At 38.7% G+C, this 14,484-nt stretch overlaps 1 non-coding gene across 1 annotated transcript; it reads left to right on the top strand.

The window, feature by feature from the left end:
- The first annotated feature begins 5,353 nt into the window (after nucleotides 1-5,353).
- LOC112767717 (small nucleolar RNA R71) lies at nucleotides 5,354-5,461 on the top strand. The gene has a single exon (XR_003185159.1). It is a non-coding gene; the product is annotated as a small nucleolar RNA R71 (small nucleolar RNA).
- Nucleotides 5,462-14,484: the final 9,023 nt, after the last annotated feature.

Genomic DNA, 14,484 nt, shown 5'->3' with positions numbered 1-14,484 from the left:
TCCTCTTGAATTTGATGGCATTGATCGGTGTAATGTGTGGTGCTAGAGCACAAACCACAAATTCTAGGAGGGCCTTCAAGTTGAGCAATTTGAGGTGGGGCTTGGATGGCTTGGATGGACTAGTATTCCTATTGATCTTTTTGTATTTGAGTGAGGATAGTGGTCATGTCCCCAAGCACCTTGGTTAAGCTTGCTTTAGAAGGGGATGGTTCTACCACACCCTTGAGAGGATTACTTCTCACCCTCACATGTTGTATAGCCTCGGCAACATCATTTATCAATTTCCAAGCTTCTCCCTCCATCTTGTTCTTTGAAAGGGAACTGCCACTAGAAGCGGTGAGCAATCTTCTATCTTCCGCACAAAAACCTCCGGTAAAGTAACTAATAAGCAAGTAAGTGTTCAATCCATGGTGTGGACAAGATTCCAATAGCCTCTTGAACTGAGTCCAATACTCATACAAACTCTCTTGATCCTTTTGCATTACACCCGAAATCTCCTTCTGGATGTAGTCAGTCTTCTCCGGTGGGAATAATTTATCTAGAAACTCTCTTCTCAAGAAATCCCAATTAGTCACAATTTCATCCGGTTGTGAATAAAAACACATCCTTGCTTGCCCTTCAAGAGAGAAAGGGAAGGCAAAAACCACAATAGCCAACTCATCGGCTCCATGCCTTCGAGCCGTAGAACAAGCAACTTGAAAATCCCTTAGATGTCGGATGGGGTCTTGACCCGGCAACCCATGATACTTAGGAAGCAGATTTATCAAGTTACTCTTCAACTCAAAGTTTGGATCAAGGTTAGGATACCTTGTTTACAAAGGTTGAAGTATGATATCCGGAGCTCCTTGCTCATGCAAAGCGATCCGTCGTGGCTCCACCATGTATGGTTCACCTGTAGGATGCAAAGATGTATTAGTAGTGCCAACAGAAGAATAGGAAGTAGCGGACTTCAAGTCACTCTCGGTGCCGTCTAGTGATCCGGTATGTTCCTCAAGAGAGGCCGAAGTACTAGCCGTATAATCCAATCGACGTCTAGCTTGCCGAGTGTGTAATAAGGTTCTTTCAATCTCAGGATCAAACTCAGCTAAGCTAGAATTCGGTTGAGACCGAGTCATCAAACTTGGGAGTCATAGCACACATACAAAAGAAATCTAAACTATAGCTAAGTACTAAAAGAAAGTAAACTATCTACAATATCTAAATATTCACATAACCAATATCAAGGCATATGTTGCAACCATTCCCCGGCAACGGCACCAAAAATTTGATGTGACTCAAGAGACTATGTTGGTATAGAATTTCTCAATAAAATCCCGTTGCAAGTATAGCTCTTCCCAACAACAATCCTTGAGTATCGAATTTAGAAGAAATTTGGTTGTCACAAGTTCAACCCCAATAAAAGTAACTGAAGTATTCAAACCTCGGGTCGTCTCACAAAGAATGGGCAAACATGTGCTTCAACATTGGTTAGAAATCCGGGGTTGCAAGTCATGAGCAAGAAATTAAACTAGGAATCTTAACAAGCAAGTAATCTTGGAATGCAAGAAACTAATGCAAACAATTAGAACAAAATGTGAATAATTCCAAACTCATCAAATAACATCCAATGTAATTCTATTCTAACTAAACAAGTAACTATAACTAAGACAAAGCAATCAAGATTTTTGGGTTTTCAAATATGAATGATAAAAGCAACTCTTGGCTAGGCATGGGAATTGAGGTCACTATCCTTGTCTAATAACTATATCTTGACAATTATGAGGAACCAAACTCATTAAATCTACTTCTATACTTGAAGTATGTTAAATGGTTTGGTCAACATCAACCCATAAGGTCCAACCTCACTATTAATTAACCTAGTAGTAGGCTAGTGTCAATGGCTATCAAATTGACCACTAAGGGTTCCCAAATCATCAAATCCATTAGACCCAATGACTCAAGCTTACCCAATTCCCTTAGTCTAGGCTAAGAGTAAAGAGAACTACTCCATAATCAAAGGAAACATTTCATCAAACACATGGTAAGCATTAATAAAAGATCTACTTAAATTGCAATTAAATTGAAACTAATAAGTACACACTAACAATTATCAACATATAATCATTCAGACAACACAATTGATCATGGAAATCATCAATGCAACAATAACAAATCAAGATCTACAAGATTCATGGAATAGGTATAAAATGACAAACAACAAGGAAACATAAAACTAACACAAGATCTAAGCAAAAGTATACTAGAGAATTCAAATTAAACAATAAAAACTAGTAATCAACAAGTTCCAATTCAGAATTCAACAAGGAAAGATCAAATTAAAGTTAGATCTAGAGAGGAACAAAGGTTTCTCTCTCTAGAAGAACAAAGAACCAAAAAACTAGCTAAAATTATGTCTTAGTGTAAAATGATTGATCCCCCCTTTCCCCTAGCATCCTTGGGTCTTTTCCATGCAGAAACAGCTTGAAATTAGGCCTGATGAGCCTCAGAAATCGCCAAGCATGATTTCCTTTAATGAGGTCACGTGAGCTTTCCGCGCGTACGCGCCATGCGTGCATGCGCGTCGATTGCTTTTGTGATCCACGCATGCGCGCCATGTGCGCGTGCGCTTCGATGGGATTTCTTTGATCCTCGCGGATGCGTCCACCTTGCGCGCCGCCTCCAGCTATTTACATCCACGCGTGTGTGTGAAGTGTGCGTGCCCGCCGATGCTGAAGTTCCCAAAATCCAAATCTTCATGTTCCTCCCTTTTGTGCATGCTTTCTTTCTCTCTTCTAGGCCATTCTTGTCCTATAAATCCTGAAATCACTCAACAAATACATCACGGCATCAAATGGCAATAAAAGAGGATCAAAATATAGCAATTCTAAGGCAAAATAAGCATGTTTTACATCATAGAGCAATATTAGGAAGAGAACATAAAACCATGCATTTCTTGTGAATAAGTGTGAGAAATATTGATAAAAAGCCCCCAAATTCTACACAATATAAACCACAAAATTGGGGTTTATCAGAGGGTAGGATTTGATAGGTGAATGGTGTTTGGGGAAGAGGTATTGATGTGATTGGTCAAGGGTATTTGGGGAAGAGTGTTATGGAAAGGTGTGAAGGAGAGAGAAGAAGAGGTGGGGTAGGTGGGGATACTGTGGGGTCCACAGATCCTGGGGTGTCAAGGAATTCTGCTCCCTGCACCTTTCTGGCATTTAAACGCCATCTGTGTGCCATTTCTGGCATTTAACACCAACTCTGCTACCTTTTTTGGCGTTAAACGCCAGTCTGATGCCCCTTTCTGGCGTTTAACGCCAGCCAGACACCCTTTTCTGGCGTTAAACACCAGTCTGTTTGCCATTTCTGGCGTTTAACGCCGGCCAGACACTACACACCCTTTTCTGGGATTAAACGCCAGTCTGTCTGCCAATTCTGGCGTTTAACACCCAGAATGCTGCCAGACTGGGCGTTAAAAGCCCATTCTGCTATCCTTACTGGCGTTTAAATGCCACTAAGCCTATTCTCCAGGGTGTGTTGTTTTTTATGCTGTTTTTGATTCCGCTTTAATTCTGCAGCTGTTTTTCTGACTTCACATGATCATCTACCTAAAGGAAACGTAACATGACAATGGAAAACAAATGTCTATAAAAATATATATAATTAAATAACATTGGGTTGCCTCCCAATAAGCGCTTCTTTAATGTCAATAGCTTGACAGTGAGCTCTTAGAGAGCTTCACAAAGACTCAGAGCTTAGTGGTGGCCTCCTAACACCAAACTTAGAAGTTAAGTGTGGAGGCTTTGTTTGACTCTGTATTGAGAGAAGCTTTTCATGTTTCCTCTCCATGGTTACAGAAGAAGATCCTTAAGCCTTAAACACAAGGTAGTCCTCATTCAATTGAAGGACTAACTCTCCTCTGTCCACATCAATCATAGCCCTTGCTGTGGCTAGGAAGGGTCTTCCAAGGATAATGGATTCATCCTCATCCTTCCTAGTGTCTAGGATTATGAAATCAGTAGGGATGTAAAAGCCTTCAACTTTCACTAAGACATCCTCTACAAGCCCAAAAGCCTGTTTCCTTGAGTTGTCTTCCATCTCTAGTGAGTTTCTTGCAGCTTGTACCTCAAAGATCCCTAGTTTCTTCATTACAGAGAGTGGCATGAGGTTTATTCTTGACTCCAGGTCACACAGAGCCTTCTCAAAGGTCATGGTGCCTATGGTACAGAGTATTAAGAATTTTTCGGGATCCAGTTTCTTCTGAGGTAAATTCAGTTGAACCAACGTATTCAATTCATTGATGAGCAATGGAGGTTCATCCTCCCAAGTCTCATTACCAAATAACTTGGCATTCAGATTCATGATTGCTCCTAGATACTGAGCAACTTACTCTTCAACAATATCTTCATCTTCTACAGAGGATAAGTACTCATCAGAGCTTATGAATGGCAATAGTAAGTTCAGTGGAATCTCTATGGTCTCTATATGAGCCTCAGATTCCTTTGGTTCCTCAGGAGGGAACTCCTTAGTGGTAAGTGGATGTCCATTAAGGTCATCCTCACTGGAATTCACTGCCTCTTCCTCCTCTATAGGTGCGGCCACCTTGGGTATATTTATGACCTTGCACTCTCTTTTGGAATTATCTTCTGTATTGCTTGGGAGAGTACTAGGAGGAGTTTCAGTAACTCTTTCACTCAGCTGACCCACTTGTGCCTCCAAATTTCTGATGGAGGACCTTGTTTTAGTCATAAAACTGAGAGTGGTCTTAGATAGATCAGAGATTATGGTTGCTAAGTCAGAGAGGCTCTGATTAGAATTCTCTATCTGTTGCTCAGAAGATGATGGAAAAGGCTCGCTATTGCCAAACCTATTTCTCCCACCATTATTATTATTAAAGCCTTGTTGAGGTTTCTGTTGATCTTTCCATGAGAAATTTGGATGATTTCTCCATGAAGGATTATAGGTGTTTTCATAGGATTCTCCCATGTAATTTCACTTCTTCCATTGCAGGATTCTCAGGGTCATAAGCTTCTCCTTCAGAGGAGTCTTCTTTAGCACTGCCGGATGCAGCTTGCATTCCAGTCAGATTCTGAAAAATCATATTGACTTGCTGAGTCAATATTTTATTCTGAGCCAATATGGCATTCAGAGTATCAATATCAAGAACTCCTTTCTTCTGAGTCATCCCATTATTCACAGGATTTCTTTCAGAAGTATACATGAATTGGTTATTTGTAATCATTTCAATAAGTTCCTGGGCTTTTGCAGGCATTTTTCTCAGATGAAGAGATCCACCAGCAGAGTGGTCCAATGACATCTTGGACAATTCAGATAGACCATAAAAGAATATACATAAGATGCTCCATTCTGAAAGCATGTCGGAAGGACACCTTCTGATCAATTACTTGTATCTTTCCCAAGCTTCATAGAGGGATTCACCTTTCTTCTGTCTGAAGGTTTGGACTTCAACTCTAAGCTTGCTAAACTTTTGAGCTGGAAAAAATTTGGCCAAGAAAGAATGGACTAACTTTTCCCAAGAGTTCAGACTTTCTTTAGGTTGTGAGTCCAACCATATCGCTCTATCTCTTACAACAAAGGGGAAAAGCATAAGTCTGTATACCTCGGGATTAACCCCATTGGTCTTAACAGTGTCACAGATTTGCAAGAATTCAGCTAAGAACTGATGAAGATCTTCCAATGGAAGTCCATGAAACTTGCAATTCTGCTACATTAGAGAAACTAATTGAGGCTTAAGCTCAAAGTTGTTTGCTCCAATTGCAGGGATTGAGATGCTTCTTCCATAGAAGTCAGACGTTGGTGCAGTAAAGTCACCAAGCATCTTCCTTGCATCTCCACCATTATTGTTGGGTTCGGCTGCCATGTCTTCTTCTTTTTCAAAAATTTCTGTAAGGTCCTCTCCAGAGTGTTGTGCTTTAGCTTCTCTTAGCTTCCTCTTCAGAGTCCTTTCAGGTTCAGGATCAGCTTCAACAAGAATATTCTTATCCTTGTTCCTACTCATATGAAAAAGAAGAGAACAGAAAGAAGAGGAATCCTCTATGTCACAGTATAGAGATTCTTATATAAGTATAAGAATAGAAGAATAGAACAATGAGGTAGAGAGAATAAGAAGAATTCAAACACAGAGAGAGGGAGAGGGTTCGAATTATGAGTAGAAGAGAAGTGTTAGTAAATAAATAAAATAAACAGAAAGAGATGAGAGAGAGAGTGAGTATTCGAATATTAAGAAGAGGGAAAAGAAAAATATTTTTATTTTTATTTAATTAGTTAAGTTAGAATTTGAAATTTAAGAAAAGAAATAAAATAAAATTAGAATTTAAAGTAATTAGTTAATTAAAAAGAGTTTTGAAAAAGTGGTTAGTGATTTTTGAAAATTAGAAGTGGAAAAGTAGTTAGGTGGTGTTGAAAAAGATAAGCAATAATAAACTCTTTTAAAATTGAAACAAACAAGTCAAGTGGTTAATGGAAAAAGATTTGAGAATAATTTTGAAAAGATAAGAATTAGAAAAAGATTTTGAAATTAAGTTTTGAAAAAGATATGATTGAAATTTATTTTGTAAAAGATTTGAAAAAGAAATTTAAAAAGATTTGATTTTAAAAATTAAAGTTGATGACTTGACTAACAAGAAACTAAAAGATATGATTCTACAATTTAAAGATTGAACCTTTCTTAACAGGACAGTAACAAACTTGAAATTTTTGAATCAGAACCTTAAATGTTAGTAAAGTTTTCGAAAATATGAAATAAAAATAAGAAAAAGATTTTAAAAATTTATTTAAGAAATTCGAAAATATTAAGAAGAAAAAGGAAAAGGATTTGATTTTTGAAAAAGATTTGAAAAGATAAAAATTTTTAAATTGAAATTTTGAGTTGACTAATAAGAAACAACTATATTTTAAAATTTTTGACCAAATCAACTCAAAATTTTGAAATTTATGAGTAAAATAAGGGAAAGATATTATTTTTAATTTTTTTTGAATTAATGAAGAAAGAGAAAAACAACAAAAAGACACATGACATAAGAATTTAAGATCAAAACAAATAATGCATGCAAGAATACTTTGAATGTCAAGATGAACACCAATAACACTTTGAAGATCATGATGAACATCAAGAACATATTTTTTAAAATTTTTAAGAAAAGAAAGACATGCAAGACACCAAACTTAGAAATTTTTAATGTTTAGATACTATGAATTCAAAAATGCATATGAAAAACAACAAAAAACACAAAAAAAGAAAAATTAAATATCAAACAAGAAAAATCATCAAGAACAACTTGAAGATCAAGAAGAACACAATGCATATATTTTCAAAAATCTTAAGAAAAATTAAAAACATGCAATTGACATTAAACTTAAAAATTTGACACAAGACTCAAACAAGAAACATAAAATTTTTTGGTTTTTATGATTTTATTAATTTTTTTGTATATTTTTGGAAATTAATTTGGAAAAAGAAAATAAAGAAATTCAAAATTTTTAATAAGAATTCCAGGATTCTTGCAATGTTAGTCTAAAGCTTCGGTCCAAAAGAATTAGACATGGCCAAATAGCCAGCAAAGCTTTAGCAGAGCATTACATATAACAGCCAAATTGATAGGAATCCAAAGGCTCCTGCAATGATAAGTGGAAGCCTCAGTCCAAAAGATTAGACATGGCTTAACAGCCAGCCAGACTTCAACATATCTCATGAAACTCTAAAATTCATTCTTAAAAACTCTAAAGAACATTTTTTTTTTTCGAAAACCTTTTTTTTAAATAAAATAAAAAGCTTAAACATAAAATAAAATTACCCAATCTAAGCAACAAGATGAACCGTCAGTTGTCCAAACTCGAACCATCCCCAGCAACGGTGCCAAAAACTTGGTGTACAAAATTGTGATTCAAACTTTTCACAACTCCGCACAACTAACCAGCAAGTGCACTGGGTCGTCCAAGTAATACCTTACGTGAGTAAGGGTCGATCCCACGGAGATTGTCGGCTTGAAGCAAGCTATGGTCATCTTATAAATCTTAGTCAGGCAGATTCAAATGGTTTTGAGGCTTTGACAATTAAAAGATAAATAAAACATAAAATAAAATAAAGATAATTATGTAATTCAGTGGTGGAAATTTCAGATAAGCATTTGGAGATGCTTTGTTGCTTCTGAACCTCTGCTTTCATATTGTCTTCTTCCAATCAGGCGTGCTCCCTTCCATGGCAAGCTGTATGATCCTCTCGGATGAAAAATACCAGGTACGGTTTCTGCACGGCTAATCAACTGTCGAATTTCTCGTCTCGGATGAAAAATACCAGGTACAGCTACCGCACGGCTAATCATCTGTCGGTTCTCACTAGCATCAGAATAGGATCCTTATCCATTTGCACACTGTCACTGCATCCAACATTCGCAAGTTTGAAGCTCGTCACAGTCATCCCTTCCCAGATCCTACTCGGAATACCATAGAAAAGGTTTAGACTTTCCGGATCTCAGGAATGCTGCCAATGGTTCTAGCCTATACCACAAAGGTTCTAATCACGGATTCGGATGCTCTATTGTCAAGAGAGATGAAGCGAATCGTGGCTTAGAGTCCCAAGAGAATATACTCCAGCTGTCGTCCAATGACTACGTTGAACATCATGTAGATCGCTTGTGGTTGTCAGGCATGCGGATCTTGGCTAAGCGAGTAATGAAGATAGTGGGTGATTGTTACGGGTCACCCCTTCATTCCGACTTAACTGAATTAAGTATGATAGTATATCTTGGAGAAGAAGTAGGCGTGAATTGAAAGAGAAACAATAGTACTTGCATTAATTCATGAAGAATAGCAGAGCTCCACACCTTAATCTATGAGGTGTAGAAACTCCACCGTAGAAAATACATAAGAGAAAAAGGTCTAGGCATGGCCGAATGGCCAGCCTCCCTAAAGTGATTCCAAGCTGATGACAAGATAAAAGGATTCCATAATACAATAGTAAAAAGTGCTATTTATACTAAACTAGTAACCTAGGTTTACAGAAAATAAGTAACTAAGTGCAGATAGTGCAGAAATCCACTTTCGGCGCCCACTTGGTGTGTGCTTGGGCTGAGCATTGAGCTTTACACGTGCATAGGCCATTTCTAGAGTTAAACGCCAGCTTGGATGCCAGTTTGGGCGTTTAACTCCAGTTCTGGCATTTTACGCCAGAAAAGGGTCTTTGGTGGGCGTTTAGACGCCAGTTTGGGCCATCAAATCGCGGGCAAAGTATAGACTATTATATATTGCTGGAAAGCCCAAGATGTCTCTTTTCCAATGCAATTTAGAGCGCGCCAATTGGATTTCTGTAGCTCTAGAAAATCCGCTTCGAGTGCAGAAGGGTCAGAATCTAACAGCATCTGCAGTCCTTTCTCAGCCTCTGAATAAGATTTTTGCTCAGGTCTCTCAATTTCAGCCAGAAAATACCTGAAATCACAGAAAAACACACAAACTTATAGTAAAGTCCAGAAATGTGATTTTTTCATAAAAACTAATGAAAATATAATAAAAAGTAACTAAAACATACTAAAAACTATGTAAAAATAATGCCAAAAAGGGTATAAATTATCTGCTCATCAGACAGTAAAGTACCAATCCTCTATAAAGATTTGCAAAGGTTGCAAAATATACGATCAACATATCAGAGAAGCATATCCATCAAAAAACATTAAAAACTCAAAAGGCCGCCTAAGGGGCAGCGTTAAAGTTCAAAAGTGTTTTGTTTTTCCAAAATAAGGTTGCATAGAAGCAACCAAAGTATCAGAAAAGTCATCCACCACAAAAAGTTACAAAAAATAATAAAAGTTCAAAAGTCCACAGTCCAGACTATGCAAACATACAGAAATTATAAGGGGTCCAAATGCTCCCCGGTAGCAGCATCCTTGGCTGAAGGAGGAGGAGCAGTCGCGATCGAGACAGCATCAACAGTTCCATCGGGGCGAGTTAAGATTCGCACATCAGGATCGGATTCTGGTTGGTCGACCTCAGAGGGGGCAGAAGAGGCTAAAGTAGCTACAGTTTTACCTGGCGGCACAAGGGGAGGGCTTTCATCCTCATCGTCAGGAACAGGCACTATTTTGTCGTCCTCCACCACATTATCCAAGCTGAAGAGAGTCAGGTCGAGCTCGGGGGCAAGGACCCGGACTTGAGCCTTCAAGTTCTCATAAGCATCAGTCACACTACCCACCAGGTGACCCTGAAGCTCGGCATAATCAGCATGAGCAGATTGAAGCCTTTCCTTGATCTCTAGTAGCTCGCCATATGTGCGGGTGTAGCTCTCCTTGTGTTTTTTCAGGTCTCCTCCGCCAAGTTCGCAGCTGCCTCAGCCCTGGTAGCTCGGGAATTTTCCTTCTCTAGATCCAACTCCAGCTTAATCACCCTAGCATCAAGCTCATCCTTCAACCCTTTGATCCTATCAAACTCCGATTTAGCATCCTCCAGAAAAGCCTTAGTTGCATGGACCGGGGAACTCTGGACCGTACGAAACAAAGCCGCACCCATATGAGCCATCTGGATACTATTGCTGGCGATGAAATCAAAGTGATGAAGGATGGATACATCGTCCATTGGAAGATGGCCATAAGAAGCAATCTAATTGTTGACAAACCCCACAACATCAAAATCAGGGGCATTCAAGTCATAAGGACTAACAGTTTTTTGCTTCTTTGGAGGAGGACCAGTAGTAGGAGAGGAGGTAGCACCAGAAGTCAGCTGGAGAAGGTCGGAAGGAACTATGGGAACTTGGGGAGTCGGAATAATCTTCTTCGGCCCAGAAGTGTCCGAGGTCAGCTTCTTCGGAGGAACTTGAGTAGATCCTTCTCCAGAAACCTTCGCCGAGAAGTTTTGAGCAACTGTTGCTTTCTTAGTCCTACAGAAGTGTTTCATGGAATCCATGGATTTCACCATCTCTGCAAAATAGAAACCAAGTAAAAAATTAACAAACAGAAAGAGGCAAAACTCAACCACAAAGTAAAACTATAAGTGAAGAAGTCGGTCATTACCTAATTCAGCAGGAAGAAGGGATGGATCTCCTAGAAACCTCTTCGTGTCAAGATGAGGTGGCTCGCCCTAGTTCTCCTCTAATACATTCACAAAAGCCTGCCTAACCTCATCTAGACTCTCCCAAGAGTACTTAGTCACTACTACATTTTCTTGCCAACATAAGGGGAAGGCATGCTCATTGTTTTCATCCAAGAAAAAAGGGTGAACACCCTCAACAGCTCAAATCTTGAAGTAGTGATTCTTAAAGTCCCTAAAGGACTTATCATACATAGAAAAAACTTTTTTTCCTTGAGTAGCTCAGAAAGAAACCCAAGAAGCTTTCTTCTTAGCTACCCCAGGCTTTGTCAAAATAAAGAGATGTAGAAAGAGATTTATGGTGGGATGGATACCCAATTCCTGACACAGCAGTTGGAAGATCTTTATGAAACCCCATGAGTTCGGATGGAGTTGAGAAGGGGCTATATTGCAAGACCACAACAGCTTGGTCTCGAAAGCAGTGAAAGGGATGGTAATATTCAACTGACTAAAAAATTAGTCATAAGCATAGAAAAAAGGTCGTTTCCCTAGAGTCAAAGAAGGAAAACAAACCCTCTCCTCAGGATCAGGGGACACTAACTCATACTTTATCTCCTTGTCCCTATCACTACAAATCCTATGAAACCTCCTAAGTTTTGCACAATATTCGGGGTCAGCTACAGTCACACACATGAGAACTATCGAATCCAGCGAATCGGCCATACCAGTAGGAACTCTCGAAGACATCTCGACGATATTCTTTCGTGAAGACATAGGCCAACTATCCCTATAGTAAGAAAAAGAAAAAAGAGGGGTCACTACCAAACAACTCGGTCAATAACAAAAGCAAGAAAATGAGTGTCAGATGTGGCAGCAAAAAGGGAAACCCCAGGACTTACACCAAAATCTAGAGCCACCCTTTGGAGGCAACAACGGGACTAAGAACTCAGAAAAATGGGACGACATAAAGCCCTAAAACCACTCAAAAATGCAACCTAGGCACCAGCATCTCTTCATCCAAACAGTAAAAACCATCATCATCATGGACCACGCCAAAAACATCAAAAAGCTACAACCCTTTTTCACCAACAGTTCATCATCAAAGCTATAGCCTTTTTCTACCAAACAGTTCAAACCAAAACTATACAGGAACAGTGGTAAAGCAAAAATCCTATGGAAAGCAAGATTACCAAAAAGAACGTATTTTTCTCAAACAGGAGCAAGTAGAGGGAATCGCAGCATTGATTAAAAATAAAAGATGCAATCTTTGGCAAAAGGATCAAGCTTTTCACAACAGACTTGGTGAGAACCAAAATTTCACAGACATGCAAATACAAAGGAAATCATCGAAATGAAGAACGAAGGAAGAAATACCAACCTGCAAAAAAAGAGGAAATGGGTACGAAGGAAGAGGCAATGATCGAAATTTGCACCAATAAAATGCTCTCGAGCAAAGAAGATAGAAAGGTTGAGGGCGTGCAAGCAAGGAGAAATCAGAAAACAATGAGCAAAGAGCGAAAAGAACGGGAGGAAGAAACTGTAAAGTGATTCTTTGAAATTCAAAATGAGAGATGAAAGAGGGAAAAAAGGGAAACGGCGAAGGGAATTAATGAGCAGTTAACCCTCGCACGTTCCCAAAGAAAGTGCAACGTGCGCCACAATTAACAAAGGAAAAAAGAAAAACGCTTCGCATTCAAGTAGTCCAGCAGGAGTTATACAGAGATCGACTAAAAGGCAAAATGCTCGAGCTCGACTTCTCAAAAAGGGTCGAAGTCTGATGACACGACCTTAAAAGGTAAAAGTCGAGCTCAAGTAGGGGCACTGTTCATACCCTGGGTCGAGTTTCGTAGCCCAGGTTGACTGAAGACAAAAGTGACCAACCTCTTCAGGTTGGATCGCACCCGACCTCTCCTTAAAGAGCTCGGACAAATCGCTATAAGGGCCTAAGCAGGCCCAAAGCAGAAGATCACAGCCCATCTAAAGGCGGCTGGCCAAAGATAAAGGAACTCACCCACAAAAGATAAGATAAGATAACTTATCTTATCTCAAGGGAAGTCACTCCACACTACTATAAATACACTGGAGCACCCAGGTATAACTCATGCTCTGATTCTACATAAAATACCTGCTTAAATCCCATGCTAACTTAAGCATCGGAGTCTCTTGTAGGTACCACCCCCCTCCGGTGATCAAGGATCAGCAGCACCACCAAAGTCAACAAGCCAGACACAACAGCTCCAGCCACCACTACAGATCTCATCCGAGATCGACCTTCAGTTTCAGGTAACCCACGATATAGTTAGTATATAAGAGAATAGGGATCTGACCTCTTCTCTTCTTCGATAGTTGATGAATGAATTAGTGTTGGTTCGGAAATTTAGCAAAATAATTTCTTCATTGGTAGCATAGTCCAAACCAATAAATAGTCCTCTCAATCAAAGTTTAATTCTCAAATCAATAATTAACATAGAGTAATGAAACCTCGGGTCGTTCTCCCTAGGAATGCAATTGAAAGTGTTATGCTTTCGGTTGTGAGGGCAAATGGGTTTTTGAATCAAATCAAAGAACTAAAGATTAAAAGAACTTAAGAAATGAAAGAAGTAAGGAATGAGCGAAATTGTAATTAATGCAATTAAAGAGAATATGAGATTAAAACTAGTGAAAATACGAAGATATGTAAAAGAGCCTTGACTTGGAAATAAGAGGATCCAAGGAATCCTATCATTGCCATAACCACAACTATGAAAATTATCATGAGTCAATCTCGCTTAGTTAACCCCAAACATCGAGGAATAAGTCAAGCAAGCATAATTGACCTTAATCCATAAGTCCTAACCAACTTACCAAACTAGTTGATAAAAGGCTAGCTTTAATGGAAACAAGAGTCAACTAACTCGCCAAGAATTACCACTATATGTCGGACATTATGACTCTAGTATCCTAGGAACTCAAATCCCAAGCCAAGGTGTGAAAATCTACTCAAATTCTAAGGTTGGCATTTTCACAAACACCTTGTGCGCATAAAACCAAAACATAAGAATTTGCAAGGGAAAATGGAAAACTATAACTAACTATTCACAAAACCAAATATAAACAAGCAATCAAACATAAATAGAGCATAAAGAATTAAATTTATCAATCAAAACTTCAAGAACTCAAAATTGCAATTACAAACAAAGTACTTGAACCAAAGGGAAATTGAAAGTAAAATTGATGTAATTAAAGAGGAATTAAAGAGTACTTACAATTAGAGAAGCAAAATCTAAGATCAAACTTGCTATAAAATACTACAATCAAAATTGATAAAACCCTAAGAATCCATTCTACTCTACACTTCTCCTATGAAAGCTTCCTAACTAAGAAAAACTAAAACTAAACCTAATAATAATGCATGCCTTCATATGTGTTGAATTCCCTTCATATAGCACTTCAATTCAGCCTTCAAGCCTTCTAAAATGGGCCAAAAGC

The sequence above is a fragment of the Arachis hypogaea genome, chromosome 17 (assembly GCF_003086295.3).
Source record: "Arachis hypogaea cultivar Tifrunner chromosome 17, arahy.Tifrunner.gnm2.J5K5, whole genome shotgun sequence".
Taxonomy (NCBI): Eukaryota; Viridiplantae; Streptophyta; class Magnoliopsida; order Fabales; family Fabaceae; genus Arachis; species Arachis hypogaea.
This window is presented reverse-complemented; position numbering and strand designations above follow the sequence as displayed.